The sequence below is a fragment of the Moschus berezovskii genome, chromosome 12, assembly GCF_049115385.1.
Source record: "Moschus berezovskii isolate FMDL1 chromosome 12, NW_MosBer_1.0, whole genome shotgun sequence".
Lineage (NCBI taxonomy): Eukaryota > Metazoa > Chordata > Mammalia > Artiodactyla > Moschidae > Moschus > Moschus berezovskii.
In genome coordinates, this window is record NC_142471.1 from 88,310,569 (window position 1) to 88,333,445 (window position 22,877).

At 47.2% G+C, this 22,877-nt stretch overlaps 1 protein-coding gene and 1 pseudogene across 1 annotated transcript in view; both read left to right on the forward strand.

Annotated features, from left to right (window-relative positions):
- LOC129555129 (spermadhesin-1-like) overlaps positions 1-22,877 on the forward strand; it is a 45,334-nt gene that overhangs the window by 10,473 nt on the left and 11,984 nt on the right. The gene's annotated exons all lie outside the window — the stretch shown is intronic.
- Positions 2,632-9,263, forward strand: LOC129555283 (spermadhesin Z13 pseudogene; annotated as a pseudogene).

Genomic DNA, 22,877 nt, shown 5'->3' on the forward strand with positions numbered 1-22,877 from the left:
GCGACTGAACTGAACTGAACTGAAGAAACTTTCAGAACACTTTTTTGTTCTGGGATTCATGGCACCTTGAAGGGGTGAGGATATTTCTTCCTTCAAGACACTGACACGCCATCCCAAATGCCTTCAACCACAAGGATGGGCAGTGCCTCCTGGAGCTGGAAGGGAGCGGGCTTTGGGGGCGAGCTTGCCCAGTGGCTCTGGACTGGCGGCCCACCGTCCTCTTGCTCTGCCTCCCTTGGCTTCACCCTCAGTTGGGAGGACGTGGAGCAGACCTCTCCCACCTCCCCTGCAGCCAGGCCTCCCCTGTCCCTTCCCCTGGGGACATGCTCTTTCTTGCACCATCACCAGGATAGGGAGCTTCCTGGGGACACTCACACCACCTCTGTCACCACTGAGGCCAGTTCTTGGAGCTGGGTCTGCGGTCAGCTTCTCCCAAGGCCTGTGGCACATGCAAGGGGAACAGACACTGAATAAAGCTGTGGTTCCGGGGAGGCAGCTTACAAAATGCCCAGCAGACCCTTCAGCTCCTCCCTGAGAATAAAAGCGTGGTCACTGAGAAGGAGACGATACCTACCCATGGGATGGTCTAGAAAGAGAGTACTGGGAAGCGCTGATGGAGTGGGAGGTCTTAGGGGGTCTCTGAGCCAGGTGCAGACACCCAGCGCATCGCACGGAGAGGAGAGGTGTGCGGGGGAGCAGTCCACAGGGCAGCGAGGAGACCAGGCTTGTTTGGGACCCTCAGAAACCAGGCATGGGCTTTGGGACAATCCTCTGAGGGACGGAAGTCCTCAAAAGCTGCTGTTAGCCCATAAATTTTCTCCGGAGGCTGTTGTGAATTTAGGAACCTAAGACTTCGATTCCTGAGTGCCCCTAGAAAAGAGACTGTTTTCTTCCCCCCCAGGCAGCCACAGGGCTGCAAGGACACTGCAGGGGAGGACAGCGGGCCTGATGCGGGATGACGTAGGATGAAGACAGGCTGCTTGGGCTGGGACGTAAGATGAGGAACTGCCTTCCTCCCATGGTTCCTGCATTCCCTCCATCCAGGCACTTCCATCCATGGGCAGCTCCTTGACCTCTCCACAGACCGGGGCCAGGAAGCATTCTGTGTGTAGAGGAATCTGGAAATGATTAGGAAAGAGAGATTCTAGATGGAGGGGAACTGTGAGGGATTATTGCCTGTTATCATGGTCACAACCAGGGAGCTTCACCACTGGCGCAGAACCAGCATTTTTTTCTGAGAGGGAAACCTGTCTCATCAGCCAGGAGAGCTTGAGTGGCCAGATGGCTCAGGCAGCTTCCTTGGGCTCTGCTTGAGGTGGAGTGTTTCTCCCACTGTGAACCCATTAGGGCTTCTGTAAAGAAAGATATGACTTAGAACAGGAAGTTTCTACAACCCATAGGGAAAAGTGAGTGATGCAATAGTAGTGGAAACTGGCCCAAAGATATGCATTAACAGGCGTTTCACCAAAGGCCTACAGTTGAGCCAGAATATATGGAAAAGAGACCAAAGTTACTGAAATTTGGAGAAATGCACATTTTAAAAGATGTTTTATGAGCATTTCTAATCTTTTAGGAATTCTGAAAAATTTAATAAAATTCAGAGTTGCTTACCATCAGGAACATGGACATCATGTTCTCCTGGTTGGTGTGTAATTGTAATGGTCCTTGAAAGGCGATTGACCAGTTATTCCTTTAAATGGGAGAATGACTTCCATTGTATAGACAGACCATGTTGAATTGATGCATTTGACGATGGATGGATGGATATTTGGGTTTCTACCACTCTTTGATATGAATAAGGCAACTATGAATATTCATACACAGTATTCTGTGTGGACATGTTTTCATTTCCTTGGATAAATACCTGGTAGAAAGTTGGCTTATATCTCCTCCACGTGTTGGGGTTCTGGTGCATGTTTTCAACAAGGAGCTCTTCTGGTTTCTTACAACTGTAGCACCCTCACTAGTCTGAACTATGTGGGTCTTGGGATAAGTATAGAATAAATGCCAACGTGCGCTTACCTTTCTCCCTTGTGGACACACCACACACAGGCTGACCGTACTCCGGCTGCCCCACCGATTCTGACCCGCACCTGGAGCAGGCAGGGATCTGTTTACCTGCCTTTGCCCTGGGGGATCAGAGGGCTCTTAAGACCAGGCAGTCAGGACGTAAGACTGGTCCTGCTTCTGCCACTGGCGCCCTGGGATGTGGGCAAGCCCCTTGGTCTCTCTGGGTCTCAGTTTCTCTCCATCCAAGTCGTACTGAGGTTTATGAAGTAACTAGAGGTGGATACGCTGTAGCTGAACCCCAGGGAAGAGGGCCCTGCAAACAGGTGGTCTGTGGTGGTCTGTGGCTAATTTGCCAACCTTCATCGAGGACCAAAAAAGCAGGAGGGGAGAGAAGAAACAGGCCATCATTTCCCAGTCTGAGTGGGAAGGACACAGAGAATCTCTGACAAAGACAAGGGGGAAGCAGCAGGCAGCCCCCTTCCCCCAGAGAACCCGGGGCTTCCGCAGCCCTGCGGGGCTGGGCTCCAGGGGAGGAGGAAGTCAGGTGTCAGCTGCTGTGTGTATATAGCCCCAGGCCTCCGGGGCCAGGCTCACTGCTGAGGCTGGTGCCAGGCTGCGAAGATGAAGCTGTCCAGCACCATCCCTTGGGCCTTGCTGCTCAGCACAGGTAAAGCCTGGCCCCCAGCCCCCTGCCCCCAGGCCTCTCTGCTTCCTGTTCACCTAGAGAGTCTGTGCATTTCGCTTGTTGCCCAAGAAGAGGGTCTGCAAGTTACTCTCCTCCAAGGAGATGCCACCCTCAGCCTGGCCCCTGGAGGAGGAGGGTCCAGCAGGACGGCCCTGACCCAGGGCTGAGCATATAATTACTCTTAAACATTTTCTGGGCTCTCCCTCCTTGTTCTGACATGTGTTTTCTGGGCCCCCTGCCTCCCCTCTCAGACAGAGTACCTTTATTAACATTCATGGTATCAAATGAAGTGAAAAGAGCAAATTACAGATAGGAAGAACCTTTTTTATTTTGATAAAAAATATGTACAATTTACCATTTCAGCCATTTTTAAGAGTATAGTTCTGTGGCTGATTCATGTTGATGTATGGCAGAAACCAACTCAATATTGTAAAGCAGTTATCTTCCAATTAAAAATAAATATATTAAAAAAGAGTATAGTTCTAAAGACAAGTATATGTATATATAGAAGTGAATCACTTTGCTGTACATGTGAAAGTAACACAACTTTGTAAATCAGCTGTATTTCAGTAAACAGGAGTATAGTTCTGTGATGTTAAAGTACATCCACATTGCTGTGCAGCTATCATCACCATCTGTCTCCAGAACATTTTTTATCACCTCAAACTGAAACCCCATGTCCATTGAACAGTAACTCCCCGATCTCCCTCCTCCAGCTCCTGGCAACTGCCATTCTCTTTTTGTCTCTATGAATTTGACCATTCTAGATACCTCACATGGGAGAAGGCAGTGGCACCCCACTTCAGTACTCTTGCCTGGAAAGTCCCATGGGCGGAGGAGCCTGGTGGGCTGCAGACCATAGGATCGCTAAGAGTCGGAAACGACTGAGCAACTTCACTTTCACTTTTCACTTTCATGCATTGGAGAAGGAAATGGCAACCCACTCCAGTGTTCTTGCCTGGAGAATCCCAGGGACGGGGAGCCTGGTGGGCTGCCACCTATGGGGTCGCACAGAGTCGGACACAGCTACAGTGACTTAGCAGCAGCAACAGCCTCCCCTCCACCTCAGCCTTATGCCAATATCCCCTGGGATGCCTGGTGAAACAGCCAGTCCTCAGTCCAGACCTGGAGGAGGTGAACCAGTCTTGGGCAGCTTTGCAGGGATCTTGGAAGTGTGATGGTATGGGTGCTGGAGGTGGGACTCGGGCTGGATCTGATTGGAGGGGGCATCCAAAGGGAAACAGGGGCCCCTGCAGAAGCCCCAGGACAGGTGGGATGCTCTGCCTCTGCCCCCGGGATGGAGACGTGGCAGCAACATGAGCTCAGGAATGACCTGCAGGAGCAGCAGCTCCCAGCAGGGCTGAGGACATCCTGATGGGGGGTCTTAGCCCTGCAGGGGGCTGGGCGCTGCTCCTGCACTGAACACGGAGGTACCCGTGAGGAATCTCGGTGCTGGAGGGAAAGCAGAGGACGCCGTGCCTTCGGGGAAGCCTCTGTCTCCTTTTTCCTTGCTCTCTGTGGGTCTCACTCTGTCCTTCCCTCTTCTCTCCCCTTTTCTGCTCAGACTGCTCTTTTCATCAGCCCACACTCTGCTTCCCTCCCCACCCCCTGCTCCCCTGCAGGCAACTGTGGTCACGACCAGGAGCCAGGTGGGAGGCAGGTGGGAGGACGGGCTTGTGCGGTCAGCGTGTGAGCACAGATCCCTCTCAGCATTTATCCCAGTCTCCTGTGATCAGGACCTTCCCGTCTCCCTGTTCTTGGTTGGGGGGGGGGGTGGTGGTCCGCAGTTCTCTCCTGGGACACTTTGTGGGCAGCTTATAAGTAGAAACAGGTCCGTCAGAGCCTTCCTGTATCTATCGTTTCTCAAGCGCCATCAGTTCAAATCAACAGATCAAGGCAGCATGTATTGGGGTGATGTGTCCTGAACTCTTACAAGGGCTCCTTGTTCCCCTGCTTCAAAGCTGGGACGTCAGATTTTAGATCAGAGGAGGTCACCGGACATGTGGGTCCATGAAGGGAGATGTGATTCTGCCCTTGAGATCTGCTTTCAGAGAAACCTCGATTTGTATTTTCCAGAGCCTATGTGATGGACGTCCCATCCATCCATGGAGGTTGGGGAGGTTTCCTTTGTGGCCCCCAATCCTATGCCACTTCGGTACTCAGGACGGGCAGCTGGAGACAGACCCCAGTGTCCTGGTTGACATCTCTGGTCACATAGCTTCCAGAGCACTTGTTGATTTCGATTTACCGAGGAAAACAGTGTCTATGGAAAAGGAAATGAATGTGGTGGGAGGGTGACAGTGGTAGGGAGCGTAGTGGACAGCCTCTCTGGACTGGACACTGAGCTGTGTGTGCGTGGACTGTCCTTTGCAACCAAGAAACCTGTTACTATTTAATTTCCAGTTTATAGGTGAATGGACTGAGGTTTGTGACAATAAATGCCTTGTCTAAAGCCATCCAGTTGTCATCTGGGCAGCTCTGAGCCCCAGGGCCATCTGATTCCTGCACTGTCTGTCCGTACCAACTGGTCACATCGTGAGGACAAGCCAGGGTCTCATCAATGGTGGAGGCTGAGGGACTGGATCAGCACCCCTGACCCAAGCCCCAGACTCAGTTCCCTGGTACAGTGAAACTTCATCAATTCAGATGGTTCACTTCACTCCAGTGGAAAATTGATTTCATTTTGTTCACCCTCAGATTGTTCATTGACCTCAGTAAAGAATTGTCCAAACAGTTCACGTTCATTAGCTTTATGAAATGTCTTGTTGTGACTAGGTTGGAGAGGTTTCTCGGGAGAGGGTCTTACAATGCTCAGACTAGGAAATTCTTGGGGAAATCAGGACAGGTGGGTCAGCATCCCGAGTGCTGACCTGTAATAGGCTCCGGAGTGGGGGCATCGCAGGAAACATGGTGGAATTGGAGAGACGAGGAGAAAGCAGCTGGGTGAGGGAGTCTTGAAGGTGGAGGGCCAGACCTCCATGCTGCCTGCCCCTATGAGACCAGGTTTGTCCCAGGGACAAGGACAGCCAGGCTTCTGTCTGTGCTCTGCACCTTCCTTGAGACTCAGCCCTTCTCCACATTGTCTGTGCGAAAGGCTCGACTCTTCTGTAACTTCCACCTTGTCATCTTGACTTTCTGATTTTTTGTTTGTCTGTTTGTTTTCTTTCAGCCACACTGGATCCAACTGATGGGCTTCCCTGTAAGTGCATAGATATCATTTCATCCTTTCCTGCTCATCACACAGAAGTGCTTGGGGGTTGCCGTTTCAATAGCTCTCCTGGAAACACTAGTACCGGTTTACCGTTTTGGTCAAAGGAACTTGGCATTTCCGGAGCTGACATTTGGCCTTGGTTTTAACAGTCCTAGGGCCCCACACCCCCTGACCTCTCATGACTCCCACCGTGCCCCTCCTCCCCTCCCCACCTTTCCTCCTCCACAGCCCAAAAGCCTCCCCTGCCCTCCTGCCTGCACAACCTCACCAGGAAGGAGTTGGGCCACCTCTCCACAGCACAGGGGTCCCAGGGTGATAAAGCTGCTTCCAATGGCCAGAGCCTGGAGGGCTGAGGGGCATCACCGTGTCCAGGCAGAGGGTGTGCTGGCAGCAGGAGGGGTGCTGGGTGGAGGGACAGGCTTCCTCCTGATGAGAGGGCTGATTGATGATTGATAATTGATTGATTGATTTCCCTGGTGACTTCTGGCCCAGGTACTCGCTGAGCATTTTTTACAAATAGGAAGTCTTTTCATGATAAGCACCCCTGAGGAAAGTACTATCTTTATCCTCACTTGATGAAAAATGTTTCATCATGCAAGTGTGAAGTTCTTCTATTTTCAGGTGTCAGAACAAATTGCATTAATGTGTGTGGGTTTGCTATGTTCTGGAGAGTACAAGATAAGATTCACTTTGGGGGGACTGCAGACTTAGACCCTGGAGGTTCCTTTGTGATCGGTCGAAGGGGAAGTTAGGACCACGTACAGTGGTGTGGCGTCCAGGGGTGGTACCCTCCCTGCCGGCCTGGTGCTTCTCCTGGGCACCTGGAATTCTCTCTTCAGTTAAAGATAAAAATTTGTGTGGGGGCCTTTATGAAGAGGAATATGGAGTGATCTACCCCTATCTGGGACTGCATACGGAATGTGTCTGGATCATCAAGATGGACCCAGGTTACAAAATTCTTTTGGAAGTACGTTATCTCCAGTAAGTGCTCCTTGCTGATGTTGTGGTTTCATGGGAAGGTGTCCTCTTTGCCCCTTCCCATTCCCCCGCACCACCCAGCACACACATTCGCACACATCCTGACTCCAGATCAGCTCACTCTTGCTGACGACCCTGCATGGCTCCCTGCCCTCTGCATAAAGCTGGCCCTCCTTGCATGACTTTCAGATCCCTCCAGGGGACCCCGGATCTCCCCTCCCTTCTAACCTCTTCTCCCCTCTGCCCCTCTCTGAGCTGAGCCAGCACACTCTGAGCTGTGGACCCACCAGACTGTTGGGAGGCTCTGAGCCTCTGCTCACACTGTCCCCTCTGCCTGGAAGGCACCTTCCACCTCTCCCAGACCCACCATCTGCTGCTTAGGGTCCTCATTTCCTAGTTCATGAGTTCACTGGAGGAAGAACTTTTCCATCACACCTGAACCCCCTGCTCTGACTGTGTCCACAGCTGAGCAGATCTTTCTCGGATTTGTGCCCCATCCATTAATCCGTGCAAAACTCTGGGGGAATTGACAGCATAACATCACTCCTGCTGATGTCTAAATTTGCTCTAGAGAAAGCAGCCCAATCTTTGGGGGGTCAGGGAGTAATTTTTTAACTGATGGCTGAATGAATGAAGGAGCGAACCATTGAGAGAAAGAAAGAGTAATGAATGATAACAGGAAAAGTGAACGAACTGATGCGGCAACAGGAAGCACTTGCAACGTCGCAGTAAATTAGAGCATTTCTATCGCAGGTTAGTCTTCACAGATACAAACGCAGGAGCCGCATTTCCATGGCTGGACACATGCAGTCCAGGGTGGTGGTTGAGACAGGTGATGTTCTCTAGTGACTGAGGGCTCTGTCCCTCCAGACCTTCTCTGAGGTCAGGTCTCCCACTAGGTGGAGGAGCTGCTCCATGTGAGGAGGACAACCTAGGGATGCCTGCCCCACAGCAGGGCTCAGACCATCTACCCAAACCACACCCCAGGGCTGAAGGAGGCAGGCATTTCCTGCTTCCTATTTCTATTATGGTCAGAGGGATAGATTATATGGAAAACGTCCCCTGATTGACCTCTCCACTTTTGCAGAGATTTATTTTTGTCCTCACTGTCCTTGGCACCAAGGAAGGAATCAGTCGAAGAGCAAACTAACTAAACAGGGGAGGGCACAGCTAACTAACTAAAAGTTAGCTCCACTAACTTAGAGAGTGTCAAGTGTGTGTCCTGGTGAGATGTCCCTTCTGTGTCTCGTTTTAGCCTAGAGAGGCTCCAACCTCCCTCCCGGGTGGGACACATGCTGGGGGCTGAGAGAGGAAGACAGGGTGGGGTCAGGTCTGATGGGCAGGGGGAGGAGACGGAGACCTCAGCAGGAGTGTGACAACCCGTGTGCGCACTTTGCCTACCGCAGGGAGAGCTGGACGCCCCTCTCGCCTCTGCAGGTCCTGGAGGCCAAGAGGGGGTCCTGAGCCCCCTGTGTTAGGGATGCAGAGGGTGAACCAGGATTGGTGTCACACACTCATATCTGAGCCTCCCCTGACTCTTTGCTTGTCCAAGGAAACGGTCCTCAGGGTTGGCCGTACTGTGCCCTCTGGTGGGTCCTGATCCCAAATGCCTGGGTGGGCTTCCCTGAGCCATCAGTGGGGCTGCCCAGGAGATGTGGAGTCAAGTGAGGGGAGGATCCTGGGTGATGCCCCTCTCCAGAAGGGTGAGTCTCTTTCCCTGTAGGCATCAAGCCTGAGAAATCTGGTGAGCAAAGCTATGTGATTGGGTCGGGTCCAGGCGGGGAGGCTGCCTGCCAGAGGGACCACGAATCCAAAGGCTGATGCCTGCTTTTTCCTCTGCTCCAACAGCCTCAACTGTGATAAAGAGTCTCTGGAGATTATTAATGGGCCGCCAGACTCTTCTGACTCACGGAAGATTTGTGACGCTTCATACGTGGAATACGCATCTTCTACCAATACCATGACTGTCAAGTACACAAGAAAGCCCAACCACCCAGCCCCTGACTACTTATTAATTTTCCGTCGTGTGTTGTAGGGTAGGTTCTAGAGAGCAGAGAGCTGCTGCTGTGCCCTCCCCTGTCCGTGAATGGCTCCATGGGAGCTAGGTGCGTGGTAGTTACGTGAATGTTGAAATAAACATGGCCATCACTGGGTGAGTGACAGGCGGGGTGACCCACTGAGGGTCTCCGGAATCATCCACCAGTTCTATTCCAGTCTTTCTGCAAACCCCGGATTTTTGAGTTGGAAAATCCTGATATGAAAATTATTTGACAAATTTTATTTTTCATTTTGATAATGTGAAAATTTCCTCCGATAATGTAAAATTTCCCTTCTTGATCTTTTTAAAATCCCTTTGGCATTTTCCAATAAATTTATTTTAAATTCGAGGTACAGATAGTATCTCGTGTTTGTGCTCAGTCATGTCCAACTCTTTGCAACCCCATGGACTGTTCACTGCCAGGCTCCTCTGTCCATGGAGTCTTACAGGCAAGAATACTGGAGTGGGTTGCCGTTTCTTCCTCCAGGGGACCTTCCTGACCAGTGATTGAACTCGCATTTCCTGCGTTTCCTTCACTGCAGGTGGATTCTTTACCACTGAGCCATCAGGGAATATACAATACATATATATAAGGTCTATAGGTGTATAGTAAATATGCAAATATATAGCATATATATATTATATATGTATATTAGTATACTAATGGAAATTTATGTTCATTATTTAGGTATATGCAGGTATATAGATACATATGTAACCCAAAGGAAGCAAGACACAGTCCTCAAAATTGCTTTTTTCCTCATTAATGTTTTGCTGAAAGTTTCCCCCACTTATCGGTTGGAAGAAAATGTTTATTGATTTGACTTACCCAAAGTCTATTTAAGCTGCTCTCCTTCCCAGAGATTAGTGACATTTGCCTTGTGCCTAAGTGTGGGCAAGCATTACAAGTGAAAACAACTGTCCTTGCAGATTTCAGGAGTCAGCTGAGCGAGAGGAGACACGTCCACTGCTCACCTGTCTGATCACATATTGACCCCACCCTCCCTCTGTGTCTGTCCGGGCATCTGTCTCCTCCATGGAAGGAAAGACTTCTTACTCCTGAGCTTTAAAAACTTGTCAGTCTAGAGGTCGGATCATTCTACTTATTGCTGTAATCATTTTGAATAAAGTCTCTTTACCTGAGTCTGGGATTGTTTTTTTGTTTTGTTTGTGAGTCCTCGTTTCACAGTGTTGGAGCCTCAGGCATCCCTGAGAGTGACTGAAATCGTCTGTGCACGTCTTTAAATCCAGAGGAATTCTCCTTTGTCTGAGGCCCCTCTGGAGACAGGAGTTGTGCATGTTGACTATTTCTCTCACCTTGACAACGAAAACCTCCCCAGAAAGAGAAACGAGATGCTGACCCAACTCCCTGCTAAACTTTCTGGCAACATGGTTGATGGTAAAGAATATTTGATGAGACTGTTGAATTTCCCTAGCCTAGTACTGCATCAGGGTTACTTTTGAAGTTCTGAAAAGAGAAAAACATAAAGCCTGCATTGTTTGTCAGTTCATCAAAGTTGGGTGATACTGCGTTTTATCAGATCAGATGTTGCTGCTGCTGCTGCTGCTGCTACTGCTAAGTCGCTTCAGTCGTGTCCGACTCTGTGCGACCCCACGGACGGCAGCCCACCAGGCTCCCCCGTCCCTGGGCTTCTCCAGGCAAGAACACTGGAGTGGGTTGCCATTTCCTTCTCCGATCAGATGTTAGGAGGATCAAAAAGCACAGTGGCGCCTGAATGGCACAGCCTCTTGTAGGCCTGGAACTGACCAAATTGCCTTCAAATCTTTGACTTCTGCTCAGAGCGGAGGTGGTGGTGTGGGGGCCTCCTCATGGACCTTGAGCTGGGTCCTCAACTCCCTCAGGAACAACAACGCCCGATGAGCCTGGCTCAGAGCCATGCTGTGATCTCCCTCCCTCGAGTGAGTTTCCTGGAGGTGGGTTTTCCTTGCTGATGTTGTAGATATTAGGAAAGCTTTCATCCTGATCTCCTCCAGTTGACCCGCCACTATCCAGCACACGTATCCAAACAGGATCTGATTCCATTTTCACTTCCTGTTGAAAGCCCTTCTATGAATCCCTGCCATTAAGATTAAATTTACCCCTCTTAGCAGAGTTTGGGGCTTCCCTGGTAGCTCAGTCAGTTAAGAATCCACCTGCCATGCAGGAGGGCCAGGGTTCAATCCCTGGGTCAAGAAGATCCCCTGGAGAAGGAAATGGCAACCCACTCCAGTATGCTTGCCTGGAAAACTTCCATGGACAGAGAAGCCTGGTTAGAGTTTATAAAATCTTTTCCATCTGACCTTCCCTCCCTCTTAATGTCTTCTTCCTTATATGCTTTCTCAGGGCTGAGACATCACACACCGAGTACTGGGCCCAGCAGAACTTTGGGCATCTTCCTGCCATTGTTCACACTGTCCCCTGGGTCAGAAGTGCATCCTTACAACACTTCCAGTTTCACCCGCCCGCTTCTGAGGGTCCCCAATTAGTACATCATGATTCAGCTGAATGGATAACTCTACAATTGATAGCTTACGGTGAATAGTGCTGAATTCTTGATCTCCAAATAAGAAGATTTAGCTTCATGACCAGGGACCAGGCTTGATCACTCAAGAGCTTTTGTGTAGCAGAGGGACAGGGAAAGTTTCTGACATAGACATCAAAAGGGGGATAGAGAGTGCCCCACTCGGTAGTCTTCAGCAAGGGAATTACATACTTTTTAAATTAGTTATTACAATAAATCAGAAGAATGTTTCAAGGTTGTAACAATTTTACTAGACTGACTCCCACAATTTACATTTTAGGGCAACAGGATTAGAACTTAACAACAGAAAGATCCTACCAGACCCACTTCCATAATATACATTTGCTATCAGGATTAGTCAGAGGTTTTCAGGAAGGAGAAACTGTCCTCAAACAGGATCAGTTCAGTTCAGTTACTCAGACATGTCCGACTCTTTGCAACCCCATGGTCACCAGGCCTCCCTGTCCATCCCCAACTCCCGGAGTTTACTCAAACTCATGTCCATTGAGCCAGTGATGCCATCCAACCAGCTCATCCTCTGTCAATCCCTTCTCCTCCAGCCTTCAATCTTTCCCAGCCTCAGGGTCTTTTCAAATGAGTCAGTTCATCACATCAGGTGGCCAAAGTATTGGAGTTTCAGCTTCAGTATCAGTCCTTCCAATGAATATTCAGGACTGATTTCCTTTAGGATGGACTGGTTGGACTTCCTTGCAGTCCAAGGGACTCTCAAGAGTCTTTTCCAACACCGCAGTTCAAAAGCATCAATTCTTCGGCGCTCAGCTTTCTTTATAGTCCAACTCTCACATCCATACATGACTACTGGAAAAACCATAGCCTTGACTAGATGGACCTTTGTTGGCAAAGTAATGTCTCTGCTTTTTAATATGCTGTCTAGCTTGGTCGTTACTTTGCTTCCAAGGAGGAAGCATCTTTTAATTTCATGGCTGCACTCACCATCTGCAGTGATTTTGGAGCCTCCCAAAATAAAGTCAGCCGCTGTTTCCACTGTTTCCCAATCGATTTGCCATGAAGCAATGGGACCAGATGCCATGACCTTAGTATTCCGAATGTTGTGTTTTAAATCAGCTTTTTCATTCTCCTCTTTCAGAAGTAGTTGCTTCCCTCAAAACTCAAGTTTTCAAATCAGGAGTCAGCGTTTGTCTCAAGACACGCATTACATCTCTCAGGCAAGCTCATAAAGTCAAGTCAGTCCTGTAAAGGCTTCTGTGTACTTTTCTGGATCCTCTAGATAGTCTCCCAGATCTCCCTTTATCTGTTGTACCTCTGGGTAAGAAAAGGACTTATGGGTTTTTATCGATGGTTATTCTTCCCAGTGGGCGCCCCCTGAAGAGGCAGGAAGTTGTGTGGCTGTTCCTCAGCCCCTCTAGCTACCCTTTGCATATGTTCCCAAGGATAAATTAGCGAAACCTGCTTTTTCTCATCCTCATCCTCTGTCTCATCCTCTGTCTCATCGTTAGTTTTGGTTGTCTGTGCCTCCTCTACTTTGACTGACTGAGTTCCTGCTGAAACCTAAGTAGTCTGAGGTTGCATCGGAACTGGGGTTGTTTGTACTTCTATAGAGACTGAGGCAACCCTTCCTGGAGGGATTCCTTGACCCTCAGCTCGCTCAGTTGTGAGCCCCGGATACAGAGTCAGAGGCAGAATTAGAGGACAGGAGGGAGCTGAAGGCTTTACACCTAAATCTGTACCCTTAGGACATAAGTCTGGCATGTCTCATAGAGAGATAAAGAGCAACACGTATGTCACTTCCACCCATTTCTCTTATTTTCTACAGAACCAGTCTAGCTGTAAAACAGTAATAATTGAGATCCTTCAACTGGCCATTGTCTGCCACCCTCCAGTGGATACTGTGGCCATGCAGATTTGCAAAAAAAAAGCCAGGCATGTCTTCTTTAAACTCTGGGAGTCAAACTTATCCCAGTTTTTCAGGACACAATCCAAGGGTGTGACTCTGGATTGAGTAGCTCCCATCTGTAAGAGGAAAAAAGTAGTGACCAGAGCCTTTGCTTCCTTCCATCGGAGGCATCCCTCCCTGCTGTAGATGGGGATGTAGACAGCCTTTCCACTGAAGCTTCCCTTTCCCTGGCCATACTTAGTCTGTCGCTTACAGACGCAGGTGCCTTCCTTGACACTCCCGATTCTACCACCAAGGCGGGGTGGAGATGCACCAGGGGTAGACCTGAAGGCATCATCCCGCATTGATTTTCAGTTCCTTACCACCAAGACCTTTGTTTGATTTGCCCTTTTCTCTCATGTCATCCAGAGTGTAACAAAGTAGCCTTTCCAGAATGTTCCCCAAGCTAAGACTATTAGGGGAAGCATCCTAGTACACATTCCTGAGTACAGTCCTGACCGCAGGAGAAATGGTGAGTCATAAAGAGACGAACAGCAACCAAGACGTCCCTTCTGAGTGTCACCACAGCAGTACAGCAAAAGAGCTGGAGGAGGGTTGGTCATCGAGGAAAAAATGATTTCTGTCCTCGAGCTACCAGGGCCGATCCTTCCAATTCATTTCCACAGACTCCACAAAAGGAATATCTGAGGAGTTGAGACAAAAGCCACTAGAAAGCTTCCTCTGGTCCACTAACAGCTAGCACTACCAAAAGAAGAAGCCCATCCTGTCCCAAACTTGCATTCCTGACCTCTGTTCTTAGAAACCTCTTGCTCACTACCAGCACTCCCAACCATAGAGTTTGGAGGCACAGCTATAACAAGGACTCCCTAGTAGGGCGTAGATCCTAAACATGCTCTAAGCAAGTCTGGGTTCCCATGACTACCAAGCTTGGAGTATACGTAAAAGTCTGAAACAAGACCAGGAGATGACCGTGGCTCAGATCATGAACTCCTTATTGCCAAATTCAGACTTAAATTGAAGAAAGTAGGGAAAATCACTAGACCATTCAGGTTTGACCTAAATCAAATCCCTTTCGATTATACAGTGGAAGTGAAAAATAGATTTAAGGGACGAGATCTGATAGACAGGGTGCCTGATGAACTACGACAGAAGTTTGTGACATTGTACAAACGTTGTGACACTGTACGGGAGACAGGGATCAAGACCATCCCCAAGTAAAGAAGTGAAAAAAAAGCAAAATGGCTGACTGAGGAGGCCTTACAAATAGCTGTGAAAAGAAGAGAAATGAAAAGCAAAGGTGAAAAGGAAAGATATACTCATCTGAATGCAGAGTTCCAAAGAAGAGCAAGGAGAGATAAGAAAGCCTTCCTCCATGATCAGTGCAAAGAAATTGAGGAAAACAATAGAATGGGAAAGACTAGAGATCTCTTCAAGAAAATTACAGATACCAAGGGAAGATGGGCTCGATAAAGGACAGAAATGGTATGGACCTATCAGAAGAAGATATTAAGAAGAGGTAGCAAGAATACACAGAAGAACTGTACAAAAAAGATCTTCACTACCAAGATATTCACGATGGTGTGATCACTCACCTAGAGCCAGACGTCCTGGAATGTGAAGTCAAGTGGGCCTTAGGAAGCATCACTACAAACAAAGCTAGTGAAGGTGATGGAATCCCAGTTGAGCTACTTCAAATCCTGAAAGATGATGCTGTGAAAGTGCTGCACTCAATATGCCAGCAAATTTGGAATACTCAGCAGTGGCCACAGGACTGGAAAAGATCAGTTTTCACTCCAATCTCAAAGAAAGGAAATGCCAAAGCATGCTCAAACTACCACACAACTGCACTCATCTCAGTTCAGTTCAGTCGCTCAGTCGTGTCCGACTCTCCGCGACCCCATGAATCACAGCACGCCAGGCCTCCCTGTCCATCACCAACTCCCGGAGTTCACTCAAACTCATGTCCATTGAGTCGGTGATGCCATCCATCCATCTCATTCTCTGTCATCCCTGTCTCCTCCCGCTCCCAATCCCTCCCAGCATCAGAGTCTTTTCCAGTGAGTCAACTCGTCGCATGAGGTGCCCAAAGTATTTGAGCTTCAGTTTCAGCATCAGTCCTTCCAATGAACACCCAGGATTGATCTCTTCTAGAATGGACTGGTTGGATCTCCTTGCAGTCCAAGGGACTCTCAAGAGTCTTCTCCAGCACCACACTTCAAAAGCATCAATTCTTTGGCGATCAGCTTTCTTCACAGTCCAACTCTCACATCCATACATGACCACGGGAAAAACCATAGCCTTGACTAGACGGACCTTTGTTGACAAAGTAATGTCTCTGCTTTTTAATATGCTATCTAGGTTGGTTATAACTTTCCTTCCAAGGAGTAAGCGTCTTTTAATTTCATGGCTGCAATCAGCATCTGCAGTGATTTTGAAGCCCCCCAAAATAAAGTCTGACACTGTTTCCACTGTTTCCCCATCTATTTCCCATGAAGTGATGGGACCAGATGCCATGATCTTTGTTTTCTGAATGTTGAGCTTCAAGCCAACCTTTTCACTCTCCTCTTTCACTTTCATCAAGAGGCTTTTTAGTTCTTTTTCACTTTCTGCCATAAGGGTGGTGTCGTCTGCATATCTGAGCACTCATCTCACCCATTAGCAAAGTAGTGCTCAAATTCTCCAAGCCAGGCTTCAACAGTATGTGAACTGTGAACTTCCAGATATTCAATCTGGGTTTAGAAAAGGAAGAGAACCAGAGATCAAATTGCCAACATCCACTGGGTCATCGAAAAAGAAAGAGGGTCCCAGAAAAACATCTACTTCTGCTTTATTGACTATGCTAAAGCCTCTGACTGTGTGGATCACAAAAAACTGTGGAAAATTCTTCACAAATTGGGACTTACTTCCTGAGAAATCTGTATGCAGGTCAAGAAGCAACAGTTCGAACTGGACATGGAACAACAGACTGGTTCCAAATTGAGAAAGGAGTACATCAAGGCTGTATATTGCCATCCTGCTTATTTAACTTATGTGCAGAGTTCAGTTCAGTTCAGTCGCTCAGTCGTGTCTGACTCTCCACGACCCCATGAATCACAGCACGCCAGGCCTCCCTGTCCATCACCAACTCTCGGAGTTCACTCAAACTCATGTCCACAGAGTCGGTTATGCCATCTCATTCTCTGTCGTCCCCTTCTCCTCCCGCCCCCAACCTTTCCCCGTATCAGAGTCTTTTCCAGTGAGTCAACTCATCGCATGAGGTGGCCAAAGTATTGCAGTTACAGCTTCAGCATCAGTCCTTCCAATGAACACCCAGGATTGATCTCCTTTAGAATGGACTGGTTAGATCTCCTTGCAGTACGAGGGACTCTCGAGAGTCTTCTCCAACACCACAGTATGCAGAGTACATCATGAGAAAAGCTGGGCTGGATGAAGCACAAGCTGGAATCAAGAGTGCTGGGAGAAATATCAATAACCTCAGATATGCAGATGATACCACCCTTATGGCAGAAAGTGAAGAAGAACTAAAGAGTCTCATGATGAAAGGGAAAGAAGAGAGTAAAGAAGTTGGCTTAAAGCTCAACATTCAGAAAACTAAGTTAATGGCATCCAGTTCCATCACTTCATGGCAAATAGATTGGGAAACAGTGGAAACAGTGACAGACTTTATTTTGGGAGGCTCCAAAATCCAATACCTTGGCCACCTCATGCGACGAGTTGACTCACTGGAAAAGAGTCTGATGCTGGGAGGGATTGGGGATAGGAGGAGACAGGGACGACAGAGAATGAGATGGCTGGATGGCATCACCGACTCAATGGACATGAGTTTGAGTGAACTCCGGGAGCTGGTGATGGACAGGGAGGCCTGGCGTGCTGTGATTCATGGGGTCGCAAAGAGTCGGACACGACTGAGCGACTGAACTGAACTGAACTGAAAATCACTGCAGATGGTGACTGCAGCCACGAAATTAAAAGATGCTTGCTCCTTGGAAGTAAAGTTATGACCAACCTAGAGAGTATATTAAAAAGCAGAGACATTACTTTGCCAACACAGGTCTGTCTAGTCAAGGTTATGGTTTTTCCCATGGTCATGTATGGATGTGAGAGTTGGGCTGTGAAGAAAACTCATCACCGAAGAATTGATGCTTTTGAACTGTGGTGTTGGAGAAGACTCTTGAGAGTCCCTTGGACTGCAAGGAAGTCTAACTAGCCCATCTTAAAGGAGATCAGTCCTGGGTGTTCATTGGACGGACTGATGTTGAAACTGAAACTGCAGTACTTTGGCCACCTGATGTGAAGAACTGACTCATTAGAAAAGACCCTGATGCTGGGAAAGATTGAAGGCAGGAGGAGAAGAGGACAACAGAGGATGAGATGGTTGGATGGCATCACTGACTCAACGGACATGAGTTTGGGTAAACTCTGGAAGTTGGTGATGGACAGGGAGGCCTGGCGTGCTGCAGTCCATGGGGCCACAAAGAGTTGGACATGACTGAGTGACTGAACTGAACTGACCGGCATGAATCACAAGTCCATTGAAAGTCTATGATCCATCAGATTAGGTTAGCAGTTCTAATTTCCCATGCAATTATGAAACAGTCCAAGAGACCAGGAAAAGCCACCCGAGAAAGGAAAGTTCGGCCCACAAGCTTTGCCCATGTCTGGTTGCTCCCCTCTCAGGGACCTTGGGTGTCTTTTGGCACTGGCAGGTCGGTATAAACCCCCAACAAGGCTCCCCTTTTTGGGCTGCCTTCAGTCATTACAGGTCACCTTGGAACCACAGAGGAAGGCTCATCACTTGCTTCATGCAGGGAGTGTCATTCATTCACACAAGCACACTGAAGAGTTAGTAAAGCAGAAAACATGTATACTGAGAAAGCAGAGACGCTAGAGCGCTGAGTGTTCTTACCTTGGCCTGAACAGCCCGGACGAGCCCCCAAGATGATAGCTTACAGTGAACGATGTCGGTCTTGATCTCCAAAGAAGATTTAGCTTCGAGGCCAGGGACCAGGCTTAATCTCTCAAAACCTTTTCTGTTGCAGAGTATTATCAAAGTAAGAAAAGGAACAGAGGAAGTTTCTGACATAGACATCAGAAGGGGGACAGAGAGTGTCCCCCTTGCTAGTCTTTAGCAAGGGAATTATACTTTTTAAATTATTACAATAAGTCAAAAAATGTCTCAAGGTTGTAAAAATTTTACAGACCCACTCCCACAATTTACATTTTAGGATAACAGGATTAGAATTTAACAACGGCAAGATCCTAACAGACCTGCTTCCATAATACACATTTCTAAGAAATCAGGATTAGTCAGTAGGTTTTCAGGAAGGAGAAACTGTCCTCAAACAGGATACATTGTTGTTATATAATCCTTCAGTTCAGTTCAGTTCAGTCACTCAGTCTTGTCCGACTCTCCGTGACCCCATGAACCACAGCACGCCAGGCCTCCCTGTCCATCACCAACTCCCGGAGTACACTCAAACTCATGTCCACAGAGTCGGTGATGCCATCCAGCCATCTCATTCTCCGTCGTCCCCTTCTCCTCCCACCCCCAACCTTTCCCAGCATCAGAGTCTTTTCCAGTGAGTCAACTCGTCGCATGAGGTGGCCAAAGTATTGCAGTTTCAGCTTTAGCATCAGTCCCTCCAATGAACATACAGGATTGATCTCCTTTAGAATGGACTGGTTGGATCTCCTTGCGGTACAAGGGACTCTCAAGAGTCTTCTCCAACACCACAGTTCAAAAGCATCAATTCTTCGGCGATCAGCCTTCTTCACAGTCCAACTCTCACATCCATACATGACCACGGGAAAAACCATTGCCTTGACTAGATGGACCTTGGTTGGCAAAGTAATGTCTCTGCTTTTTAATATACTATCAAGGTTGGTCATAACTTTCCTTCCAAGGAGCAAGCGTCTTTTAATTTCATGGCTGCAATCAGCATCTGCAGTGATTTTGGAGCCCAAAAAAATAAAGTCTGACACTGTCTCCACTGTTTTTCCATCTATTTCCCATGAAGTGATGGGACCAGATGCCATGATCTTTGTTTTCTGAATGTTGAGCTTCAAGCCAACCTTTTCACTCTCCTCTTTCACTTTCATCAAGAGGCTTTTGAGTTCCTCTTCACTTTCTGCCATAAGGGTAGTGTCATCTGCATATCTGAGGTTATTGATATTTCTCCCGGCAATCTTGATTCCAGCTTGTGCTTTTTCCAGCCCAGCGTTCCTCATGATGTACTCTGCATATAAGTTAAATAAGCAAGGTGACAAAATACAACCTTGACGTACACCTTTTCCTATTTGGAACCAGTCTGTTGTTCCATGTCCAGTTCTAACTGTTGCTTCCTGACCTGCATACAGGTTTCTCAAGAGGCAGGTCAGGTGGTCTGGGATTCCCATCTCTTTCAGAATTTTCCACAGTTTATTGTGATCCACACAGTGAAAGGCTTTGGCATAGTCAATGAAGCAGAAATAGATGTTTTTCTGAAACTCTCTTGCTTTCTCCATGATCCAGCGGATGTTGGCAATTTGATCTCTGGTGCCTCTGCCTTTTCTAAAACCTGCTTGAACATCTGGGAGTTCACGGTTTACATACTGCTGAAGCCTGGCTTGGAGAATTTTGAGCATGACTTTACTAGCGTGTGAGATGAGTGCAATTGTGCGGTAGTTTGAGCATTCTTTGGCATTGCCTTTCTTTGGGATTGGAATGAAGACTGACCTCTTCCAGTCCTGTGGCCACTGCTGAGTTTTCCAAATCTGCTGGCATATTGAGTGCAACACTTTCACAGCATCATCTTTCAAGACTTGAAATAGCTCAACTGGAATTCCATCACCTCCACTAGCTTTGTTCGTAGTGATGCTTTCTAAGGCCCACTTGACTTCACATTCCAAGATGTCTGGCTCTAGGTCAGTGATCACGTTATCGTGACTATCTTGGTCGTGAAGATCTTTTTTGTACAGTTCTTCTGTGTATTCCTGCCACCTCTTCTTAATATCTTCTGCTTCTGTTAGGTCCCTACCATTTCTGTCCTTTATCGAGCCCATCTTTGCATGAAATGTTCCCTTGGAATCTCTAATTTTCTTGAAGAGGTCTCTTGTTTTTCCTATTCTGTTGTTTTTCTCTATTTCTTTGCATATAATCCCTAGTACAGAGTTTAAACTGAGTTGTTTGTTGTGTAATCATCAATTCCGGGCTTAAGTTAAAAAATGTTTTATGTGACCAAGACTAAGGACTGCCTGGGAATTGACTCTCTCACTGTTACACCTTGCTAACCCTCTCAAGTGAACCGCTTTCTCGTTTTTCCCCGTCCCTTTCTTCCTGTAAATCTCTGTGTGATGTAAGTAAATAGATCATTTCCTTGTTTGTAACTCAGTACCACTGTAGACCTTCACTTTAGGGTCGAACTTGCAACTCTCAAATGGATGAAAGAGTGGTAGATTCACAGATGCATTTTTAATGGACAATATGAATAGATCCATTGAAGACACTGAAGCAGTAACTGGCAATCTTCCAAGCCAGGCCTACAGGAATTCAAGTGAATTCTAGCAAACATTTAAGGATAAAATTGTATTATTTTCTGAATATCTTTCAGGGGATAGAGGCACAGAGAATATGTTCTAAGTCATTCTATGAGGCCAGCATCACCTTACTATCAAAACTAAACAAAAACATAACAAGAAAACTATGGACCAAATCTCTCAAAACATAGAGGCACGCATTCTCAACAAAATATCAGTGTATTGAATCCAACAGTGTATAAAAAGAATTATAAACCTCAAGCATTTGACATTTATTATGAGTATGCAAGGCGAAACATTTAAAAATCTATTTCTGTAATTGATTTCTGTAATTCATTGTTCCAAAATCACTGCAGATGGTGATTGCAGCCATGAAATTAAAAGACGCTTTTTACTCCTTGGATGGAAAATTATGACCAACTTAGACTGCATATTGAAAAGCAGAGACATTACTTTGTCAACAAAGCTCCGTCTAGTCAAGGCTATGGTTTTTCCAGTGGTCATGTATGGATGTGCTGGTGGCTCAGAGGTTAAAGTGTCTGCCACCAATGTGGGAGACCCGGGTTCGATCCCTGGGTCGGGAAGATCCCCTGGAGAAGGAGATGGTAACTCACTCCAGTATCCTTGCCTGGAGAATCCCATGGACAGAGAAGCCTGGTAGGCTACAAGTCCACGGGGTCACAAAGAGTCGGACACAACTGAGCGACTGAACAGAACGGAACGGATGTATGGATGTGAGAGTTGGACTGTGAAGAAGGCTGATCGCCGAAGAATTGGTGCTTTTGAACTGTGTTGTTGGGAAAGACTCTTGAGAGTTCCTTGGACTGCAAGGAGATCCAACCAGTTCATCCTAAAGGAGATCAGTCCTGGGTGTTCATTGGACGGACTGATGTTGAAGCTGAAACTCCAGTACTGTGGCCACCTGATGTGAAGAGCTGACTCATTTGAAAAGACCCTGACGCTGGGAGGGATTGGGGGCAGGAGGAGAAGGGGACGACAGAGGATGAGATGGTTGGATGACACCACCAACTCAATGGACATGGGTTTGGGTGGACTCCGGGAGTTGATGATGGACAGGGAGGCCTGGTGTGCTGCAGTTCATGGGGTGGCAAAGAGTCAGTTACGACTGAGCGACTGAACTGAATTTTTCAGTTTAACTGAATAAGCACTAAAGTCTGTATTAATACTTCATGGATTCAGAAACAAATCCAGCAAAACTCAATAGGCATAGATGATGTAAAAGAGCTCTTAGAATCTTATTGAAGGGATCAAGCTAAATGTCTTAAAGCACAAGTATTAAAAAATCTCCAGCAAACCTCTTATTTATGGTGACAGGTCACAAGTAATCCCATTAAAGTTAAGAGTAAGACAGAATGATTATCATCACATTTGATCAGCATTGTTTAGGAGACTCTAGTCATTTTATCATTTTCCCCTGTAAAAAAAAAAGGATTAACATTATAATAATTGGCAAAAAAAGTAATAAAACTAATCTTATTTTCAGCCAATATGATACACATAGAAAATTTTAAAAAATCATCTGAAGTCAAATGTTAGGAACTAATGCTAAGATTAAGATTGCTGGATCAACATGTGATATGCTTTCAACTGTAATAACTGATTAGGTGTATCAGGTTTCTATGGAGAAACTTCTAACTGATACTGGAAGACACAAAAGAAAATGTGATGCAACGGAGAAACACAAGTGTTACAGGTACAAAAGCCTCAGATCATAAAAATGCCAAGTCTGCCCAACAAGCCCATTAACTCAATGCACTTTCAATCAAAATCAGCTTTCCTAGAATTTGACAAGACAATCCAAAACTCATATAGAAGAATGAAAGTTCCAAAATAGGGCAATTTTGAAAAGGAGCTGAAATCACACATACAAAAGGGACTATCACCCATGAAGGATTATTATAAAGCTTTGGTAATTAACCTGTCATATAACTGACGCAAGGGATTCCCTGGTGGCTCAGTGGTAAAGAATCCGCCTGCAATATGGGAGTCACGGGAGAAGCGGGTTCTATCCTTGGGTCGGG